The sequence below is a fragment of the Zingiber officinale genome, chromosome 4B, assembly GCF_018446385.1.
Source record: "Zingiber officinale cultivar Zhangliang chromosome 4B, Zo_v1.1, whole genome shotgun sequence".
Lineage (NCBI taxonomy): Eukaryota > Viridiplantae > Streptophyta > Magnoliopsida > Zingiberales > Zingiberaceae > Zingiber > Zingiber officinale.
The window spans coordinates 49,556,904-49,577,801 of NC_055993.1; the positions used below are offsets into that span (position 1 = coordinate 49,556,904).

At 39.6% G+C, this 20,898-nt stretch overlaps 1 long non-coding RNA gene across 1 annotated transcript; it reads right to left on the bottom strand.

Annotated features, from left to right (window-relative positions):
* Positions 1-19,423: 19,423 nt before the first annotated feature.
* On the bottom strand, positions 19,424-20,472 carry LOC121977535. The gene is made up of 3 exons (XR_006110903.1): positions 20,067-20,472; positions 19,718-19,997; positions 19,424-19,484 (listed from the first exon to the last, which is right to left on the bottom strand). It is a non-coding gene; the product is annotated as an uncharacterized LOC121977535 (long non-coding RNA).
* Between the last annotated feature and the right edge of the window lie 426 nt (positions 20,473-20,898).

Here is a 20,898-nt window from a genome sequence, read left to right on the forward strand (position 1 = left end):
CCTTGTGTTTACCCAAAAAGGAGAAGCAATGGATTAAAAGTCCTAAAAATAAATTTGTATAGCTTAGTTTTATTGATGGTTCTAAAACATGAAAAATACATAAATACAAAACTATAAAACTCACAGTGAGCTCCCGTAGTAGATCTTGATCTTCTCTTTTCATACAAAATGAAAAAACTCACAGTGATGCTCGGAGAAGAAGATCAGAGAATATATCAAAGAATAACTTGGCGTAGGAAGAACAATCACAAATGAATCAGAAAGCTCTTCATGATTCCATGAACCAAATCCAAGCCTCGGATGTGTAAGTACCCCGTGATAGTTTTGATGTGATCAACCAAGTCAAGTTAAGTCCTATTATTATTTTGATGCCTTGTATCTAAGTGTGTAGGAACATAGGAGTATAAGAAGTCAAGCGAAAGACACAGCTAGTGAGAAGGACGACATAAGAGAGAGCTGACGAGCTTAGTGCATCAAATGGACGAGACGCTATGGAAGAGTATGCTAGCAGATGAGAAGGAGGCCACGGCATTTCCAAGAGACAAGAAGCCAAAGTAGAAGACTGCTCGAGAAGGCTGAAAAATAAGTTCGGGTGAGCCCTATTCTGGATGGTCGAAATTATCCAAGCGAACGGAGCCGGAGCGAAAGACCCAAATGAAAAGTCAACTTGAAGTTGACCATAGTCCGAGCCCCTAGAGCTATTCTGGGTGCTCGGAGTCCAGGTGCCCGGAGCTACTTCGACCGCCCGAACCGGTTTGGTTCAGCAGGGGCGGCTCACCAAGGTGCCCCTGTGTGAAGGCAGTTCGGGCACCTGGAACCCTTCTAGGCACCCGGATCAGAAATTTTATCTAGACCATTCTATCGTGATCCATTATAATGCGGATAAAATTTTATCCACACCCAGGCACCCGAAACCCTTCCAAGTGCCCTGATCAGACCTATAAATGTAGTCTTGATTTTTGTAGTTAGAACATCACTTGTAAAATGACTTATATTCTTTTTCTACTACTTTTGTAAGCTGTCAACGTTGTAAAGAGGCTACTCCATCAAAAGGAAACTTGAGTGAACTTCATTTGTCTTAGATTAGCAATCCTCTTATTGCAAACTTAGTAAATTCTCTTGCCTCTATTTTTTAATTTATGCATTTAGTTTTATTTTTATACAAGTATTTTCTTAATTTAGTTTGAAACGTCGAGAAAGGTTGATTTTGATGTTTAGAATAATTCACCCCCTCTTGTCGGTCACTTGTTACGAACCTCAAGTGCATAGTTATGTCGTCAGTAATATAAAGATATCAAACCCACAGAGATTGATTACAAGCACTAGTGATCTCTCACATAGAATTAGCTAAACAATCGATGGTTGAGAGTTGACTACTAAGGAAAAGGAGCAAAACTAAAAAGAGAGAAGAGAAAATAAGAAGAAGTGTTGGAGGTCTTGGTTTGAAAAGTGTTCTGGGTGTTTAGCTTCATTGTGATGTTTATTGATGATATCATTGTTTACCAATTGCCTACCTTTAATTAACAAGCACTTGTAGGAAGTTAGTTTTATTATCGGCTTTCTCTTGCAATGTCAAATTGACAATGGAAATTGGGTCAATATCCCTAAGAATCGAATAGGGATGATTCCTATAAAATCTAGAAATGGTTAACCCCTATCACTAGGGCACCCGATCATAAATCACAAGAGTACATTCCTATTAAATAACTATAGAGATAGAGATAGTAAATATGCATGATTCCTTATTTCCTTGTGAGGGATTATTTCTCCTTTCAAGGGAACATCCTAGACATTTGTAAACGGGTTACCCCTGTCACTATGGCCACTCGGTTATACGATCTAGGGTACTCCTTCTACAAGATCAACAATCCCTACACAAACACATAATCTAACATGACAATAAAGTGAAAACAAATCTCATACATATTAGATCAAATAGATACAAGGTAAGATAATATCATATAGATAATAAAAAGGTATATCCATGAGTTATTATATCAATACTCAATCACAACTACTCCCTTAATCCTAGAATAATAGATCTACTCCATATTAGAAAGAAAGGAATCCAAAGACATGAAGAAAGAAAGAATTCAAACCCAACTAGAAGAAAGAGGGAGAAGAAAGCTTATCCAATTATGTCCAGTAATCTCTGGATCAAATACTTTGCTTCCGGAGTCGATAGAATGATGGAACTAACCTTGAATCATCGAACAGAATACAAGAATAGCGTGGAACGGCACCAAGATGATCCCTCCAGAGGAGAGGCCTCCTCCCTCCGAAAAGGGGCAAAGAGCCCTTTATATAGTATAGGGCACGGGGCCTGGCATGGCCCGTGCCACGGTCGTGTGAGATCCACACGGTCGAAGTCGCCTTGGCTTCTGGTCAGGTGACACAGCCGTGTGGGATCATACGGCCATGTTCTTCTTTAGATTTGGATGAGTTGCATGGTCATGTGGGATCACATGGTCGTGTACTTCTTCACCTCTGAATGAGTTGCATGGCTATGTGGAATCACACGGCCGTGTGCTGCTCTGCTCCTGGACTGGCCACACGGCTGTGTGAGGTCACACGACCAGTGTTAATGGTCTTTGCTTGCTCTCTGGTTTGTTGACGAATGTCATTTCCTCTCTGAAAGCAGTTCCTGCGAATAGAAATACACACAAAGAGTAGATCTCCGATAAAGAAGAGTAATTAAGCTGAAAATATGACAAGGGTATGGAAATGCATAAATCAATCATAAGAAAAGTACGTGAATGTGCATCAAAACATATGTAAAGGTGTATACAATCTACACACATCACACCCCTAGACTTGAACCTTTGCTTATCCTCAAGAAAAATGCCGCAATCTAAATCCATGTATTCTTATAGTGCTTCATAATCCCTAGTGCACTCGCTAACTCTTTCAACTAGTTTCATTGGTGATCATGATTGTGGAGTAAACTAAGCATGACCTAAGCATAAGTTTGTGTGCTCAGTGTAATAAGTGACTCAAGTTCTTCAAGTTTCAATTTTTATCCTAGTCGAGTCATCATCCAATTGAGTTCCTATTGTTCTCGGTGATTGACAATTACTTGCCACACACTTGGTTCATATTCCGTAAACTACACATGGTCTCAAAGGACTACTCGGAATCAAGAGAAACATAAGAATTATTTTCCTAGTAACTTAACACGGTCTTAAAGAGGTAAATTGTTAATTTCTACTCATGACAACTGTTTTTTATCCCTTATTCAAATGATTTTTTTGTGCTTTAAGGATGTAGCACTAACACAAATGCAAGTATGCAAATACAAGAATTTTGATTTTTCTAAATGAGTGTTACCATGATCCGAGGTCATCTAGTAACTAAAATGTAATCAAGGAATCACCATGGGAGCAAAAATACTAAACAATTTAGATGAATCATGACTATTCCAAAATGTATCTACCATTCAAGCTTAAGAGAAGTGAATGTAAGATCCTTATGGTTAGGCCAAAACTCACACTTGTCTTCGTACAATACTTAACTCATTTCATGCTACTAGAGATAGAGAAAAGAGGTACACTAAACATACTAATATTATCTCTACAACAACATGAATCTAAAAATAAACGTGTTGATCATTTTACTATTAGACAAGTTAGCAAAAATTGAGAGGTTTGATGTTCTTGATATACCACAAAATAATTTTTATTATTTTCAAAACTAAAAAACTGTAAACAATAACAAGAAAGTAAAGAAAGAACTAGAACGTAAAGAAGTGAAACAAGAAAAACAAACTAAAGTGCAAAAAATGTAAATGAAAAGGAAATGCAAAAGACATGACTTAAGTTGTGCAAGCACAAACACCCCACCCCCCCCCGACTTAAACTTTGCATCGTCTCGATGAAATCAATATGATGGTGGAGGTGGAGGAAAAGAAGGTCCTCGTCGTGTACTGGAGGGGAAGCTAGGCATACTAGGTAGATGGCCAATGTGCTGATAGTATTGGAAAAGAGAATCCACCTACTATCTAGTAATATCCATGTCATCTATAAAATTTCTCATCCTCTCCTGGTCAACCTCATAATCTTGCAAAAACTCAGTCACTTGGCCTTGGAAGTCCTTTTGGAACTGAAAATGATCATGCATCTCTTGGAACTAGTCATCAGACAACTTGAAGTGACCCTCCAACAATTATTGTTGGGTATTGTGCTTCTCGTGAAGCGAATCCAAAGAGGTATAGAAGTCAGAGAAGTCAAATATGGAAGGACTCATACCATAGGTGAAAGAATGCCTAGAAGGTTCCAGATGGCCAAACGGTTGCGGGTGTTCAGATGACTAGGGCTCCTAGTGGGTCTCGAAGTCTCCTATTAGCGGGGTAACAAACTCAGGTTTTGAATCGGTGATAACCTAATTAGTGGGGTTGTGAATCAATGTGGGCTCAGGATGAGGAAGGGGTAATGGAAAACCATCCTTTCTAGAAAAGGTAAACCCGTTCTCATCTCTACAAATCATCTTCATGGCAAGACAAGAATCGATATCGATCTTGTTGTTGCCATGAATTACTTTTAGCTCTTCAAGTTCACAGTTCAGATTTATAGCTATTTAGGTGATCAAGCCGCAAAAAACTATCATCCCCGAGGATACTTTCCCAGTTCTCAAAAGGTTTTGTAAAAAATGAAACTTGAAATCAAAATCAGCTTTGTTAATCATACCCCAAAGAGAAAAAATTTCCACCTTTCTAACTATTCCATCACTATCACCCCTACCAAATATGGTTTTACTCATAACTAGGTAAAGGTATCTAAAAATAGGATTTTGCATCCGTGAAGTCTTAGCTCTAGAGGAGTCATACGGGTTCTTTGATCCAGTAATAGAATTCCAAAGCCTATTCCAATTAAAAGATAGATCAAATCTATGAGCAACACCGGTAAGTAAACCAAAACAAATGTTAAAATCACTGAATATCCACTGAAAATCCTTGTTCATAAGTCTAAAACTTATATTTCCAATATAATCATCCTCAGAAGTAAACTGGACATCAATTGAGCTTAAAAATTCAAGGACTAGGCGGGGATAGGTCGGTAGGTGTGTGTACATCATGTCATTCCAATCAAAAGAACTAATCATCCAATCTACATCATCCTTAATATCCTAAATTTTCATGGTAGTTTTATCTATATATCTAGTGCACATAATTTTTCTAATGACAAGAGAATCATATCTAGTTTTTTTCTTGATTTATAAAGATGATGTGATATTCATTGTCGTTACCTTCATCGCGCTGTTGGGTTTTTCGGGCCGCGAAAAATGCTTTTTCGCGTCACGAAAACCCCGAAAGCCCCTAGCTAACGGATCCGTGCAAAGAAAATTTTTGAAAAACATACGAATACGAGTTTCTACCTAGATCTACACTTAGATCTACGAAAGAAAAGGTTATACCTTTAAAGCGAAGCCCTTCGCGTTCCCGCTCGTCCAAATGGTGCCGGATCTCGAAGTTGTCAACGTAGACAACTCTCTATATGTATCCACACAAACAAGTAGGTGGAGAAAAACCACACAAAAGGTGTGCTAGCACCTTTGGATGGTTCGGCCAAGAGAGGAGAGGGAGAGCAAAATTGGAGCAAGCAAGAAGATGAAGGAATGAATGAGATTGATTCCCAAAATCAAACTCATCAACCCATTCATGTGGCCGACCACATTAAGAGGGTGTGTAACTCCCATGGAATGCCAAGAGTCACAACTCTTGGTAACTCCCATGAGGTGGCATCCCACTTAAGCAACCATGATGATGTGGAGCATCATCATTGGCCCACTCAATGCCTACTCACCAATGAGGTGGCATAAAGTCAAGTCAAACTTGACTCTTCATCTTCCTCTCAAGTCAAGTCAAACTTGACTTAATCTCTCTCATGGTTGATCTAATCCAACCATTTAATTCAAGCCAATTTAATATAATGAATCTAATTTATTTAATTAAATTGATTCAATGAGTCATAATCCAAATTAGACTCATTAAACACATGGATCAACTTGAGTCTAACTCAATTAGCCCAATTAGGATTACTCTTAATCAAATTTGATTCATCAAATGAATCTAATCCTCTTGGTTCATCATATGAACCTAATCTCCATCTAATTGTCCTTAGTGTGTGACCCTATAGGTTCTTGTAACGTTGGCAATGCCCCTAAACCCATTTAGGAGCATAAGTAATGAGCGGTATCTAGCAACACATCATTACTACCCAATGTTACAAGAATGTTGAGATCCAACATCACCTTTGTGACTACTAATTGTGACTCCTCACAAAATATGACAAGTGTCCTTCTATCCTAGACATCTAGATTGATCAATGTGAGGCATAGACCGTGTCATCCTTTGATCAATTTAAATCCTGATCAATTTAAATCCTCACTAAATTAAATGAGCTTAATATCTCATATTGACTCATTTGGGCATGGCCATGCACTTCGTGGTCTCACTCTATCAAGAATACCGATGTCTCTCCCGTCATATAGGAGGGATAGATCCCATCTACATCACTCACATCCCTCCGCATAATTTGTTACATACCCAGTAATCGCCATTATAGTCCACCCAGTTACGGGTGACGTTTGACGAAACCAAAGTACATAACTCCTTATGTAGGGAACCATGGTGACTTCAGGTGTAAGGACTAGTAGTCATACTAATAACCACATGAGAAAGTATATGACACTCATATAACGATCCATGATACTTTCTCATGGCGGGTCATTCAGTATACATTCTCTAATGCATACCCATGTGTCAACTTGATATCTCTATATCCATGACTTATGAGATCAAGTCATCGAGTTGACCTACATGCTAGTCTTATTGCATTAACATTGTCCCTGAATGTTAATACTCGACTAGGAATGATTAAGAGTAGTGTTCCCTATATCATCTCACTATCGATTCAACTAATCGATTGATATAAGTAAGAACCTTCTACTCAAGGACGTTATTATACTTAGTTTATTTGGCAACAATACAAGCAAGTATAATAATCAAAAACCAAATGTCTTTATTTATATAGAATATGATACAACAAGTCCTAAAATACAATCATCAAATGATTGGCTCTAGGGCTCTAGCTAACACGCGCACCATCCTCTTGCCTTTTCCTTTCGATGAAGAAGCTTTTCCTTTGCCCTTGTCCCCTTCCGGTGTATCTCATCACTTCCTCATCGAAGTCTTTTCAACAGATGAGACATTGTTGGAAGAAAAGTGAGGGAGAGTTATTATGGGGAGAGGTAGATTTTGAAGAAATAGGAAGAAGAAGATGAAGAGGAAGAAAAAGAAGAAGATGGATTCTTTTCTTCTTGGATTTGGGATTTGGGATTTAGGATGTAGATCTATATCTAGAACTTGGAGAAGATAAGTCTTAGATCTATATTTTTGAGGTGGATGAAGTGGAGTGGGGAAGAAGAAGGATTGGGGAGAAAAAGAGGTAGGAATACTAAAGTTTAGGGAAGTGGCGGTGCACACGGGCATCAGCATGGTTGTGTCTTAAAGACATGGCCTAGTTCAGGGTTCTGCCACATGACCGTGCCGATTGGTGTTAGTAATTAGCCCTAAGAGCCAATCATGAGATGATTAGGCTTTTTGGATTAATCATTGAGTTAGACTCGAATGAACCCACTCATTGGATTAAGTGTAATCCGAATTAGACTCATTGAGTTAGACTCAAATAGATCCAATTGTTGGATTAAGTAGAATTGCATGGGAATCAATGGGTTAGACTCATTGGGTGAACTTGAGTTCACCAAGGAAGTTGAATGGTCAAAATTCAGTCATTGGATTGAATGGTTGATTTTGAGCCATTGGATTAGAAGATGAAAGGGTGGAGGCTCTTGGAATTCCATGGGATGGCTATAAATATCATTTGGATGATATTTTTCATAAGATTTTCATCACTTGAGAAGGTGAAAGGTCTCTTTTACTTCTGTTGGAACCCCAAGGTCGTTTTGCTGTGATCAATAAGTTAAGTTAGGTCCTGCGTTGTTTCTAACCTTATGTCTAAGTGTGCAGGAGCTTAGGAGCACAAGTAGTCGAGTGGAAGACGCAGCTAGCGAGAAGGACGGCACGCTGTGCGTCCGAGGGATGAGGCGCTGCGGAAGAGTACACTGGCTGACGAGAAGGAAGCGCGCGGTGGTTCCGAGGGACGAAAGCCGGAGCGGAAGATTGTTCGGGGAGCAAGAGACGCAGCTAGCGAGAAGGTCGACGACCGAGGGACAAAGACTAAGGATGAGTACGCGAGAAGCCGAAGGGAAGCACGCTCGAGAAGACCGGAAGTTGGGTTCGGGTGAGCCCTTTTCCGGATTCCCGAGATCACCCAAGCGAGCGAATCCGGATTAGAAGAACCGGATCGAGGCGGGACTGAACCAGAGAAGAGGTCCCGGATGAAAAAGTCAACATCTGTTGACTTTGGGCTCCGGGGCGCCCGGAGCCCTCTGGGGCGCCCGGAGCCCTTCCGGGCGCCCAGACCTTGATTTTGACCAGGATCGCGATTTACGCGATCTGAACATTGGGGGATAAAGTTTTATCCCCCTAGGGCGCCCGGAACCCTTCCAGGCGCCCCGACCAAGGCTATAAATATAGCCTTGGTCCAGATGCTTTTCATCAATTCAGAACTCACGCATTTCTTTCAAACACTTGTACGCTTTCTATAGTTAGCTTCTGTTGTGCGCTTCAACTTTGTAAGAGGCTTCTCCACCTGTAAGAGAAATTCTTGTGCGATCATCTTTCTTGGATTAACAACCTCCCCGGTTGTAACCAAGTCAAAACTTGGTGCCTAGTTTTCATTTCTGATCTTAATTTATTGCTTTGATTATTTTACAAGTGTTAGTTTAAGAGTTCGAGAAGGGTGTTTGCGTTTTGATTTTTTCAGGGCTATTCAACCCCCCCTTCTAGCCGGCCCAACGGTCCTACAAGTGGTATCAGAGCCAAGACGCTTCAGGAGGACTAACCGCCAATTGAAGCAAAGATAATGGCCGGACCAAGCATCCACCCGCCGAAATATAGAGGAGATTTTGCTACGTGGAAGAATCTGATGCAGATATTTTTTACCACAGACTTTGAATTAACTTTAACAATGGAATCCGATTTTGTAGCTCCAGAAGGTAAGGAAAAATGTCAATGGACAAAAAAGGAGCAGGCTGAATTCGTGGCGAACGGAAAAGCAGAATACCATCTGCTAAGCGTTCTTCCACCTCAAGAAGTCAATAGAATCGAACACTACCACTCGGCAAAGGAACTTTGGGAAAAGTTCCTCGAGCTGCACGAAGGGACTTCCGAAGCCAAGCTCGCCAGAAGAGATCTGCTTCGGAATCTGGGAAGATGAGACAGTCGCGCACCTGCACTCGAGAATCAAAGAGATCATCACCGGACTGTCGAATCTCGGAGAAACGGTAAGTAACCGAGATTCGCTAAGGTACGCACTAAATTCATTTCCTAGAAATTCAAAATGGGCATCACTAGTAGATGCCTTTTATATTTCTAAAGATTTAGAAAAGATCTCGTTAGAATATTTTTTTTCTACTTTTGAAGTGCATGAGTCAAGATGTGCAGGAATGAAGAAGCCCAAGAACAACGTCGCCCTCAAAGCTTCGAGAGACGAACCAGAGTCGGAATCTTCTCTTGATGACGAGGAAATGGTAATGATGGTAAGAAGATTCAAGAAGCTTTGTAAATCCAGATCTACTAACCATCCACAGGGGAAGAAGAAAAGGACGATCCACTGCTACCACTGCGACGAAGAAGGGCACTTCAAGGACAATTGCCCCAAGCTGAAGAACAAGAACAAGGAAAAGGGTAAGAAGCTATCCAAAAGCGAAAAGCCTTAAAGGCGACGTGGGATGATACGTCGTCGGAGTCGAAAGTCGAGGCATTCTCCGGACTTGCTCTAATGGCAAGTCATCAAGATGACGATTGCGAGTCAAGCTCTTCCGAAATGAGCATCGAGAGCATCGATGAAGGGGGAGCTTCGTCAGAAGAAAGCAGCAGTTCAAGGGGAGACACGGAAAATGAACTCGACAAGGTAAGTCAGGTATGTTCACTTCCTCCCGATAAACTTTATAAATTTTTTAAGTTATTAACTAAAGACTGCTGTAAATTAGAAAAAGAAATAAAAAATTTAAAAATAATTTTAGCTAAATCCTGCCCTCTAGAAGAATTAGATAAATCAAAATTGGAAAATGAAAAATTGAAACTTAAAAATAATGATTTGAAAATTCAAATAGATAATTTGAAAAACTATGCATGCTCATCTAATTCTAGAAAATTAAAAAATTTAAATTGGTATTATAGATATCACCCGGGACAAATTAAGAATATCTCTAAAAAATATATCCCTAAGAAATTTTTAATCAATCCAGTAGGCTGGAACCTTTATTGGGTTCTTAAATCTTGCTTAGTCTAAGTTTTAAAATTAAAATTGGCGTCTTTCAGTGAGAAAATTAAACAATGAATTTCTCTATGAGGCTTTGTTTAAGGAAGTAGTTGTTGCTCCAATAACCAAGAAGGCCTAGTGCCTCGCTACGACCTGGAAGCCAAAATATTGAAATAAATGTTTAATTAACTTTCTGTCAAAGCATTAAAATTAGAATTAATTAATGCTTTCAAGTTTTTTAAAACATTTTTTTCAAAATATTTTTATACTTAGAAAAATACTTTTTGCCGAAGTCAAATTTTTACTTAGAAAAATTCTCAAAAATATTTTTACTTAGGATTTTTTTAACTTAGAAAAATTCTCAAAAATTAATCTTTTAAGTTTAAAAAACTTTTTCCTGAAAAAAAAAATTCTGCTTAAGTTACTTAGAAAAATTCTCATTTTTTTTAAAAAAAAATAATTTTTGCAAAGACTTAAATTTTTTTCAAAAACAACTCTTTATTAATTTAGAAAAAATTTCAGAAGATATTTTTTTAAGTTAAAATCCATTTTGAAATTGAAAATTTCTGCTTAAAGCTTTTAGAAATTTTTTAAAAATCTTAATATTTTCTAAGTCTTTAACTCTTAGATTTTTTTTAAACCCCATTTTTTTTGTGATCAAAGTGGTAGAAGAATTAGTATAAGTCTAGGGGTTGAAAATTGAAAATTTTCAAAATTTAATTTTGTTGCACATTATTGCAATAACTTGTTTTAATTTTATGTCTAGTTTTGACCCTAGCTTAACTTGGGTTGATCACACCAAAAAGGGGGAGATTGTTGGAACCCCAAGGTTGTTTTGGTGTGATCAATAAGTTAAGTTAGGTCCTGCGTTGTTTCTAACCTTGTGTCTAAGTGTGCAGGAGCTTAGGAGCACAGGTAGTCGAGTGGAAGACGCAGCTAGCGAGAAGGACGGCACGCTGTGCGTCCGAGGGACGAGGCGCTGCGGAAGAGTACACCGGCTGACGAGAAGGAAGCGCGCGGTGGTTCCGAGGGACGAAAGCCGGAGCGGAAGATTGCTCGGGGAGCAAGAGACGCAGCTAGCGAGAAGATCGACGACCGAGGGACTAAGACTGCGGATGAGTACGCTGGCGGACTAGAAGGAAACACGCAGCAATTCAGAGGGACGAGAAGTCGGAGGGAAGCACGCTCGAGAAGACCGGAAGTTGGGTTCGGGTGAGCCCTTTTCCGGATTGCCGAGATCACCCAAGCGAGCGGATCCGGAGGAGAAGAACCGGATCGAGGCGGGACTGAACTAGAGAAGAGGTCCCTGATGAAAAAGTCAACATCTATTGACTTTGGGCTCCGGGGCGCCCGGAGCAGTCCGGGGCGCCCGGAGCCCTCCGGGGCACCCGGAACCCTTCCGAGCGCCCGGACCTTGATTTTGACCAGGATCACGATTTACGCGATCTGAACGTTGGGGGATAAAGTTTTATCCCCCCAGGGCGCCCGGAACCCTTCCAGGCGCCCCGACCAAGGCTATAAATATAGCCTTGGCCCAGAAGCTTTTCATCAATTCAGAACTCACGCATTTCTTTCAAACACTTGTACGCTTTCTGTAGTAGCTTCTGTTGTGCGCTTCAACTTTGTAAGAGGCTTCTCCGCCTGAAGGAGAAATTCTAGTGCGATCATCTTTCTTGGATTAACAACCTCCCCAGTTGTAACCAAGTCAAAACTTGGTGCCTCGTTTTCATTTCTGATCTTAATTTATTACTTTGATTATTTTACAAGTGTTAGTTTAAGAGTTCGAGAAGGGTGTTTGCGTTTTGATTTTTTCAGGGCTATTCAACCCCCCTTCTAGCCGGCCCAACGGTCCTACAACTTCTTCTTCCTCCTCCTTCCCATCTTGGCCAAAACACACTTGTAGGTTGCTAGCACAACCTTGTGTGTTCTTCTCCATCTTGTTGAGTTTGTGAGACAAACGAAGGCAAGGTTTGTTCATGTGGATACCGTAGAGGCGCGAACGCTTGATCGTGCTATGATCCGAGCTGTTGGGAGATCGTGAGCACGCTTCAAAGGTATAACTCTATCATGTCTTTAGATCTAACTTAGTATAAGATTATGTTTCCCTTCGTATGGATCTTCTGGAGGAAATAGGTTTTTTCCACTGTCGTTTGCGTGTTTAGCAACCTATTACCTTACAATTGGCATAGCTTGATGCTTCTTCTTCTTGGCCTGGGCCACACACCCGTGTCAATTAACATGGCCTGTGTCTCCTTTTGGTTGGGTGACTTCACACAGTCGTGTGAAGTCACACGACCCGTGGCTTTCCCTTCTCTTCCAGCATCACACGGTCGTGTGAGTTCACACGACCGACTTCTTAACTTGTGTAGAGGCTAAATTTTCTCCTCGTTGATTCTTTTAATGCCTCCATGCCCATGAAATTATCATGGCTGGCTCATGGGGGCCACGCACAACCTGAAAACAAAGATTTTAAAGAAAATTTTATTAGATAAACTATCTAAGAAAATCAAAGTAATGAATTAAACTAACTAAAAAGAAAACTCTTGGGTTGCCTCCCAAGAAGTACTTATTTTAGGTCTTTAACTTGACCTTATCTCAGTTAATACGAACTAAACCCATGGTAGCACAGATTCCCCTCCCAATGTTGATGCTTCAGCTTTTTCCTTTATTTTTTCCCTTATAGGGCAGATGAACTTCTCATTGTTGGTTGGGGGTCGTCTTCCAAGTTTTGTCAGATCATGAACTGCCTCTGGTGGCCTTCCATGACGACGGAAATTCCATTCTACAAGTTTTTGGGCATCCGCCCCTCTAGTATTACTCAGAAAAGAAAAGACATAGTTAGGAGAATTAGATAAATCAAATTCTAAATGTTCCTCACCAATCACCAGAGATAGGTTATAGTTTTTCATATCAATGATGGCTCTGGCAGTTGCAAGGAAAGGTCTTCCTAGGATTATCTGTAACGCCCGCCCTTTCTCGTGACTCAGAAGGGACGGCGTTACGATTCACTACATCCGTACATGCATATGAAATCATGGCAGCGGAAGAAAAATTCTTTTATAATATATTTGTTATCATATGCATCTAAACAATCATGACATGTGAGCATACTAGTATTCGTACAGATAAAATTTCTTTACTATCTATTACTTGAAACATGATACATGCTTGTTTTTAATTAGAGCATAAAGCTTACTAAATAAGAGGGAACTAAACACATATATATATTGTTTCCTAGAGTTCATGATAACTATGGAAATAAGAGATGGTATAAGTTCACCTAAAGTATAAACCATCCAAACAAGTTCAAGTCAATATCAAGTAGGAATTATCCAAAGCATCAAGTAGCAAGAAATGAAACTAGTTCACATGCAAAAGCTTAAAGCATATATATAAGTCTTGACACACAACACAGATCTCTTCCACCATGCCACTGCCACACACATCTTCGCCCTTCCTGCTGCTCCCTTTAGTTTAGCCATTCCTTACCCTTTTCTGCAGTACAAGGAAATTAAAACTATAAGCCATAGGCTTAGTAAGATCCTTTCCTACTCACAAAAACCATGAATCATGAATTAAACATGGAGTAGTGACATGTTCATTTAATCAACATCTAGATTTAACATTTGCATGCTAGCATAAAGTAGTGTCATATTCATTTGGGCAAATCATAAACATAGCATATGAGAGCATAAGCGTAAGGTAGTAGCATGTTCATCTAGGCATCATAGACATATCTCAAGAGAGCATCAAACATAGCGTATGAAAGCATAAAACTCATATAGCATAAAATAAGTATATGCAAGATGTTCTTTTGAAAACATATATCCAAAAATCACATAGCATGAAATAAGTATATGCAAGATGTTCTTTTGAAAACATATATCATATAGGTACTTAAACATAAATCTCAACATAAAGGTCCGGCATTATACCACATACATGAATTGCGCGCATCCTAAATAAATCTGAGATAGCTAATCTCGAACCTACTAGGGACTAGGCCTGTTTCCTTGACCATCGACCTAGGGGCAACTTAGGAGCCCATCCCATGGACCATTCTTAGGGTCCGGTACAAGCCAATACAAAAGTAAAATAGCATATCATGTTCTTGTCATATCTTGAAACATAGCATGTTCTTGTCATATCATGAAGCATATCATGTTCTTGTCATATCATGAAGCATATCATGTTCTTGTCATATCATGAAGCATGTTCTTGTCATATAATGAAGCATATCATGTTCTTGTCATATCATGAAAAGTGCTCTTAGTCCCAACTTAAAGGGAAGCATCTCTTAGGCATTTCTTCATACATAATCTTTTCATAAGCATAACATGGTGACATAAAGTTCACATATCACATAGCATAACATAGAGAGTCATTATCATGCATAGTTAGGGTTTTGAACTTTCCACACATCGTAATTCACATCATGGCCGAAACTTGCATGGACATGATCTTAAATTTTAAGCAACTTTAAAACATGAAAACCTTAACTAACATCATATAGTGGATCACATACCATAAGGAACCATAAGCAAGCATAGTTTAGGTTTTAAAACTTTCTCAAGTCCTTTTTATTCCTTCTTGGCCGAAACCCTAAGAGCATGGTTCTAGGTTTTTAGCAACTTTAAAAACATGAAAACCTTAACTAACATCATATAGTGGATCACATACCATAAGGAATCATAAGCAAGCATAGTTTAGGTTTTAAAACTTCCTCAAGTCCTTTTTATTCCTTCTTGGCCGAAACCCTAAGGGCATGGTTCTAGGTTTTTAGCAACTTTAAAAACATGAAAACCTTAACAAACATCATATAGTGGATCACATACCATAAGGAATCATAAGTAAGCATAGTTTAGGTTTTAAAACTTTCTCAAGTCCTTTTTATTCCTTCTTGGTCGAAACCCTAAGAGCATGGTTCTAGGTTTTTAGCAACTTTAAAACATGAAAACCTCGACTAACATCATATAGTGGATCACATACCATAAGAAATCATAAGCAAGCATAGTTTAGGTTTTAAAACTTTCTCAAGTCCTTTTTATTCCTTCTTGTCCGAAACCCTAAGAGCATGATTCTAGGTTTTTAGCAACTTTAAAAACATGAAAACCTTAACAAACATCATATAGTGGATCACATACCATAAGGAATCATAAGCAAACATAGTTTAGGTTTTAAAATTTTCTCAAGTCCTTTTTATTCCTTCTTGGCCGAAACCCTAAGAGCATGGTTCTAGGCTTTTTTAGCAACTTTAAAACATGAAAACCTTAACAAACATCATATAGTGGATCACATACCATAAGGAATCATAAGCAAACATAGTTTAGGTTTTAAAACTTTCTCAAGTCCTTTTTATTCCTTCTTGGCTGAAACCCTAAGAGCATGGTTCTAGGCTTTTTTTAGCAACTTTAAAACATGAAAACCTTAACAAACATCATATAGTGGATCACATACCATGAGGAATCATAAGCAAGCATAGTTTAGGTTTTAAAACTTTCTCAAGTCCTTTTTATTCCTTCTTGGCCAAAACCCTAAGAGCATGGTTCTAGGTTTTTAGCAACTTTAAAAGCATGAAAACCTTAACAAACATCATATAGTGGATCACATACTATAAGGAATCATAAGAAAGCATAGTTTAGGTTTTAAAACTTTCTCAAGTCCTTTTTATTCCTTCTTGGCCGAAACCCTAAGAGCATGGTTCTAGGTTTTTAGCAACTTTAAAAACATGAAAACCTTAACTAACATCATATAGTGGATCACATACCATAAGAAATCATAAGAAAGCATAGTTTAGGTTTTAAAACTTTCTCAAGTCCTTTTTATTCCTTCTTGGCCGAAACCCTAAGAGCATGGTTCTAGGTTTTTAGCAACTTTAAAAACATGAAAACCTCGAAAGCTACTTGTATTGCAGGTGAGGGAGATACTTACTTCCTCTCGCTTGGTCTATCACAAAAGAATACTCTTGTGGAGAGAAAACAAGGAAGATCCTTCGCTTCTAGGACTCCCCCTTGTATATTTTGGTTGTATGAAAACTTAGGCCTTGAGGATTCCTCCTTGTGAAGTCTTCCTAAGGATAAACCCTAGGCTTGTTTCCGAAAAAGAAGAAAGAAAGAAGAAGAAGAAGAAGAAGAAGAAGGGGAAGAACTAGGTTCAGTGGAGGAAGAAGAAGGAGGAAGAAGGAGAGAGGAGAAAGCAAAGTTTGCATTCCCTTGCCTCTTATTCCTTCTTATTCTAAATGAAAAGAGGAGGAAGAAAACAACTTGTCATCCTCTTGTTTCCTCACTTAATCACTTTCTCATTTATTCTTAGTGAGAGAAGAGAAACCAAACTTTTCATTCTAAAGAGGAGAAAAGTGTCCATTCCTCTTAACTACAATTCCCCCTTTCTTTCTAACAGCACTCCCCTGCTGGGGCTACCGGTTATCACATATCACATAATACCTGTCACTTGCTAATAGGTTCAAGGTTCAAACCTTGGTCATGTCTCTTTTTGGTTCTGTTTCTCTTTTTTTTTAAAAAAAAAGAACCCCACATAAAGCCCTTTCTAATCATGTAAAATATATATAAAATTTGCTAGAGACCCTACGGGTGTTACATTATCAGGATCTTGGGACCCTCCTCCATGTCCAAGACAACAAAATCTGTGGGTATGATGCATACACCCACCTTTACTAGCACGTCTTCAACTATACCTATAGGGTACCTGCATGAGTGATCAGCTAATTATAGTACTATAGTAGTTAGTTTCAAGTTCTTGAGACCTAGCTTATTATAGACTGAGTATGGAATGAGGCTAACACTTGCCCCCAAATCACAAAAAACTTCATCTATAAATTCAAATCCTATCTTCTAAGGTATCGAGAAGCTTCTTGGATCTTGGAGCTTTGGGGGAGTGGTGGCCATGAACAACGCGCTGTCCATTTCTGTCAATGCTACGATCTTGAATTCACCCTTCTTTCTTCCGTTTAACATTATTCTCTTAAAAAATTTGGTGAACTTTGGTATTTGGGTATCAATAAGAGGGACCTCAATATAGATCTCCTTGACCTTTTTTCAGAAATCTGTAGAATTCTTCATCTTTTTGGGTCATCGCTAGCCTTTGAGAAAAAGGAATTGTTTGACTTTATGGTGGAAGTAGAAGAGTCTCTTCAATCTTCTTGGTAGTCTCCTCATTGTCTTGATTCTGAACTTTATTTGGTATGGGAGGAGAGGGCTCATCTTGAATGTCAATCCCTTTTTGAGCAGTCACTTGGTGTTCTCCCAAGGTCCATCCGCTCCTCAACTCAATTCGATTATAATGCTCCACTAGATTTACATCAGGCTTTCCTAGGAATGCTCCTGGTGCATTTGTTGAGGAGGAAGCTATCTGTGTCACGCCGCGGGGGAGTCCTTGTCCGAAAAAATTTCGGCAGCACCTCCCCTGTACGGCTGACAATCTGAATCATTGCTACATACACAATATACATCAGCAACAGGCGGCTGGAATAAACACACAAGCACGAAGTTATATATATATCACCATCCACTCGGCAGGAACAAAATATAAAACAACCACGCAGTTATATATATATTTTACAGCCCACTCGGCTGTACCAAAACCAAAATACAGCAGAAAAATGATAGAAATCCAAAATACATGACTGCTAGCCGGCTAGGCTGACACCACACAACAACACAAACACTCCAGGCACAACACCGGAACACAAAGCCAAATATACAAATTTCGTATATCAAAACAAAATAAATACAAGCGGAGACAGATCTTCTGAGGTGACGTGGGAACCAGCAGATAGGATACTCCAAGCGACACCATAAACAACCTGGTACCTGAAAAAGATAGTGTCCACGGGGGTGAGTTCAACAACTCAGCGAATACCAATAGACATGCCTAGTAAGATATATCTAACAGCAATAAACATGAAATACAGCTTCCTAATCATATATAGAAAATATGCAAAACTGAAAGGTAACTGAGGAAGCTGTACTCACTAGGAACTCCTATCCAGAACAAAAGGTTCGTCAAACCAGATACACAATATGCCTCCTGTATGCATGTCAAACAAATGCATCCACCAAAATACAGCATATAAGTGCAGCAAAAACAAGCAAATAAAAGCAATACATGCACATGGTGCCAATGACATGGTCACCCCTGACGCAGTCAGTCATCTCACACACAATGGTGAGACTGAGTGGGTAGGGCTGTGACAACCGTGCACTCTAACGTCACTGCTCCTGATGAGTGACCGAGTGGACGGGATGCTGTCGGAGTACACACATACTCCTACCCCAAATCATAAGTGGGGGAGCGCAATGCTCTCATCTCCCGGTACACCATGATGGAGAGGAATCTCTGACGTGCTACCACGCTGCGTCACACTATCCATGAGCGGACTAACGGAGCACCGAACAGAGCAAAACTGACGTGCTACCACGTTGTGTCACGCTACCCATGAGCGGACCAACGGAGCACCGAACAGTGATGAAACTGACGATATGCTCTACAACAATGGAGCAGCCTATCACGCAGCATGCAATCATGCGAATGGTGCATGAAACTAAGCATGACAATATCCTGAACCAAATCCACATATATATATAAAAATGTGTACCCTAGTACAAGTAAGTCAAATCCACAGATCTAGGGTATACAGGCCCTCTATGGTATAACAACCTAGGTCCTGAACATATCCACCTCCATAAAATATGTACCAACAATGTACATGGATCAAAGCAAAAGGTCTAGGTACACATATCAGGTATGATATAAAAATATAGATACACATGTCAGATAATAAAAATCCAGAGTCTAGTCCTAAAATCAGTAAAGCATGGTATGTCACTTACTCTAGGAACTAAAGTACTCATGGTAAGAATCATGAAGTATAAACATGGATACATAACAAGCGACCAAACAGATCATGCTATGGGGATAAAACCGTGACATACCAAAGGCAAACATGATCATTGCTTGCAGCTATAAAATACTATGCATATCCAATTGACAATATCATAAAAAGATAAGTCAAGAGGTACCCGCCTCAAATGTAGACCGAGCTAAACAATCACCACGTCGAAGTGCTCGTCTCGAACCAATGTCCTATAATAGCCACATTTAATTTAGATACATATATATATATATCATATAGCTAAAATAATTTCTTAATTACCAGAACCCTATTTCGTTCATTTATTCTCGGTTAACTAATAATTCGGATCTAACCACAGTTTAGATTAGACCCGACCCTTACACCCTAATTTCATATTATAAAATTAACTACCCACATAATTACTACTAATCAAATTCTAGATACATGAACTAACCAACCTTACCTATAGTCGTTTGCTCTTGTATCAGCCCACTGCTGAAAATTATAGTCGGCCTGAGAAAATTGCTGATCTCCAAATCCAATTCTCCAATTCAACCCTTTCTTTCTTCTTAGTCAACGAATCCCTAGCGGCAGTCCACACCCACAACAGAGAATCAAACCCAAATCCACAGCTAGCCAAGGCACTTACCTCCAACTAGTAGCCCTAAATTTCCTCCGTAAGGATGAAGAAATCCATGCTCTGATTAGGGGAAAACAGCAAGAACCGATCCAAAATCTTCCTCCTAGCATAGAACATGAAGAGTGTCACGGATCAGAACATCAATAACCTGATTTCGGAAACCCAAACTTACCTTCAATCGAGACTTCTATCACAGCAAGGAAAGAAAAATCAAAGATCCTCGGAACCCTAGTCGCCTCTTCACGCCGACGATCGGGAGAAGAGGCGGCGGTGTCGCGAGCCCAGGGAGGAGGAAACGGTCGGTTGTGAACCCAACCTAGGGCTCAGGAAAATGGCTGAATCAGGCGACGATGGCTCGGCGGTGTGGGGAGAGGCTAGGGCACAACCTCGGTGCAAAGAAGATTGTGTGGAGAGGACAGGAAGCATAGATGGGGGAAGAGGAGAGGAGAGACTCAAAGCTTCCCTCAGCTACTGCCTTTGTACCGGAGAGGAAGAGAGGAAATGACACCGGCGTCGGTGGCACGTCGGTTGAGGAAGGACGATTAATGCACGGCGTCGGGGGAAATCGGGAGAGGAGGCGCGGGGAGGTAAAGAAAACGGCAGAAATAAAATAAGAATAAAAGAAAAAAAAATCAAAAGGAAAAGAAAAATAATTTTTCCTCACTTAAATGGGGTAGCCTAAACAAGCTTTCCCGGACCCCATTTTTATCTCCGTAACCTAATCCATACGAGCTCCGAAAAATTCCAGAAAAATTTCTAAAAATTCCGGAAAATTCCCTTATCATTATTCGTCATTTTTTTCCGATATTTTACAATCTGGGTAATTTAGCTATCTTGCATCTTTTGGTGTTTTTCAATGTTATCCATTCTTTGATTGAGTTGCTTGATTTCATTCTTCATTTCTCTTTGCTCAAAGAGAATTTTCTCAAGTATCTTTTCTTTCCTAGATAGTTGATAGCCTTATGATGGTTGTTGTTGATATGTTTGTTGCCCGGGTTAGTAGA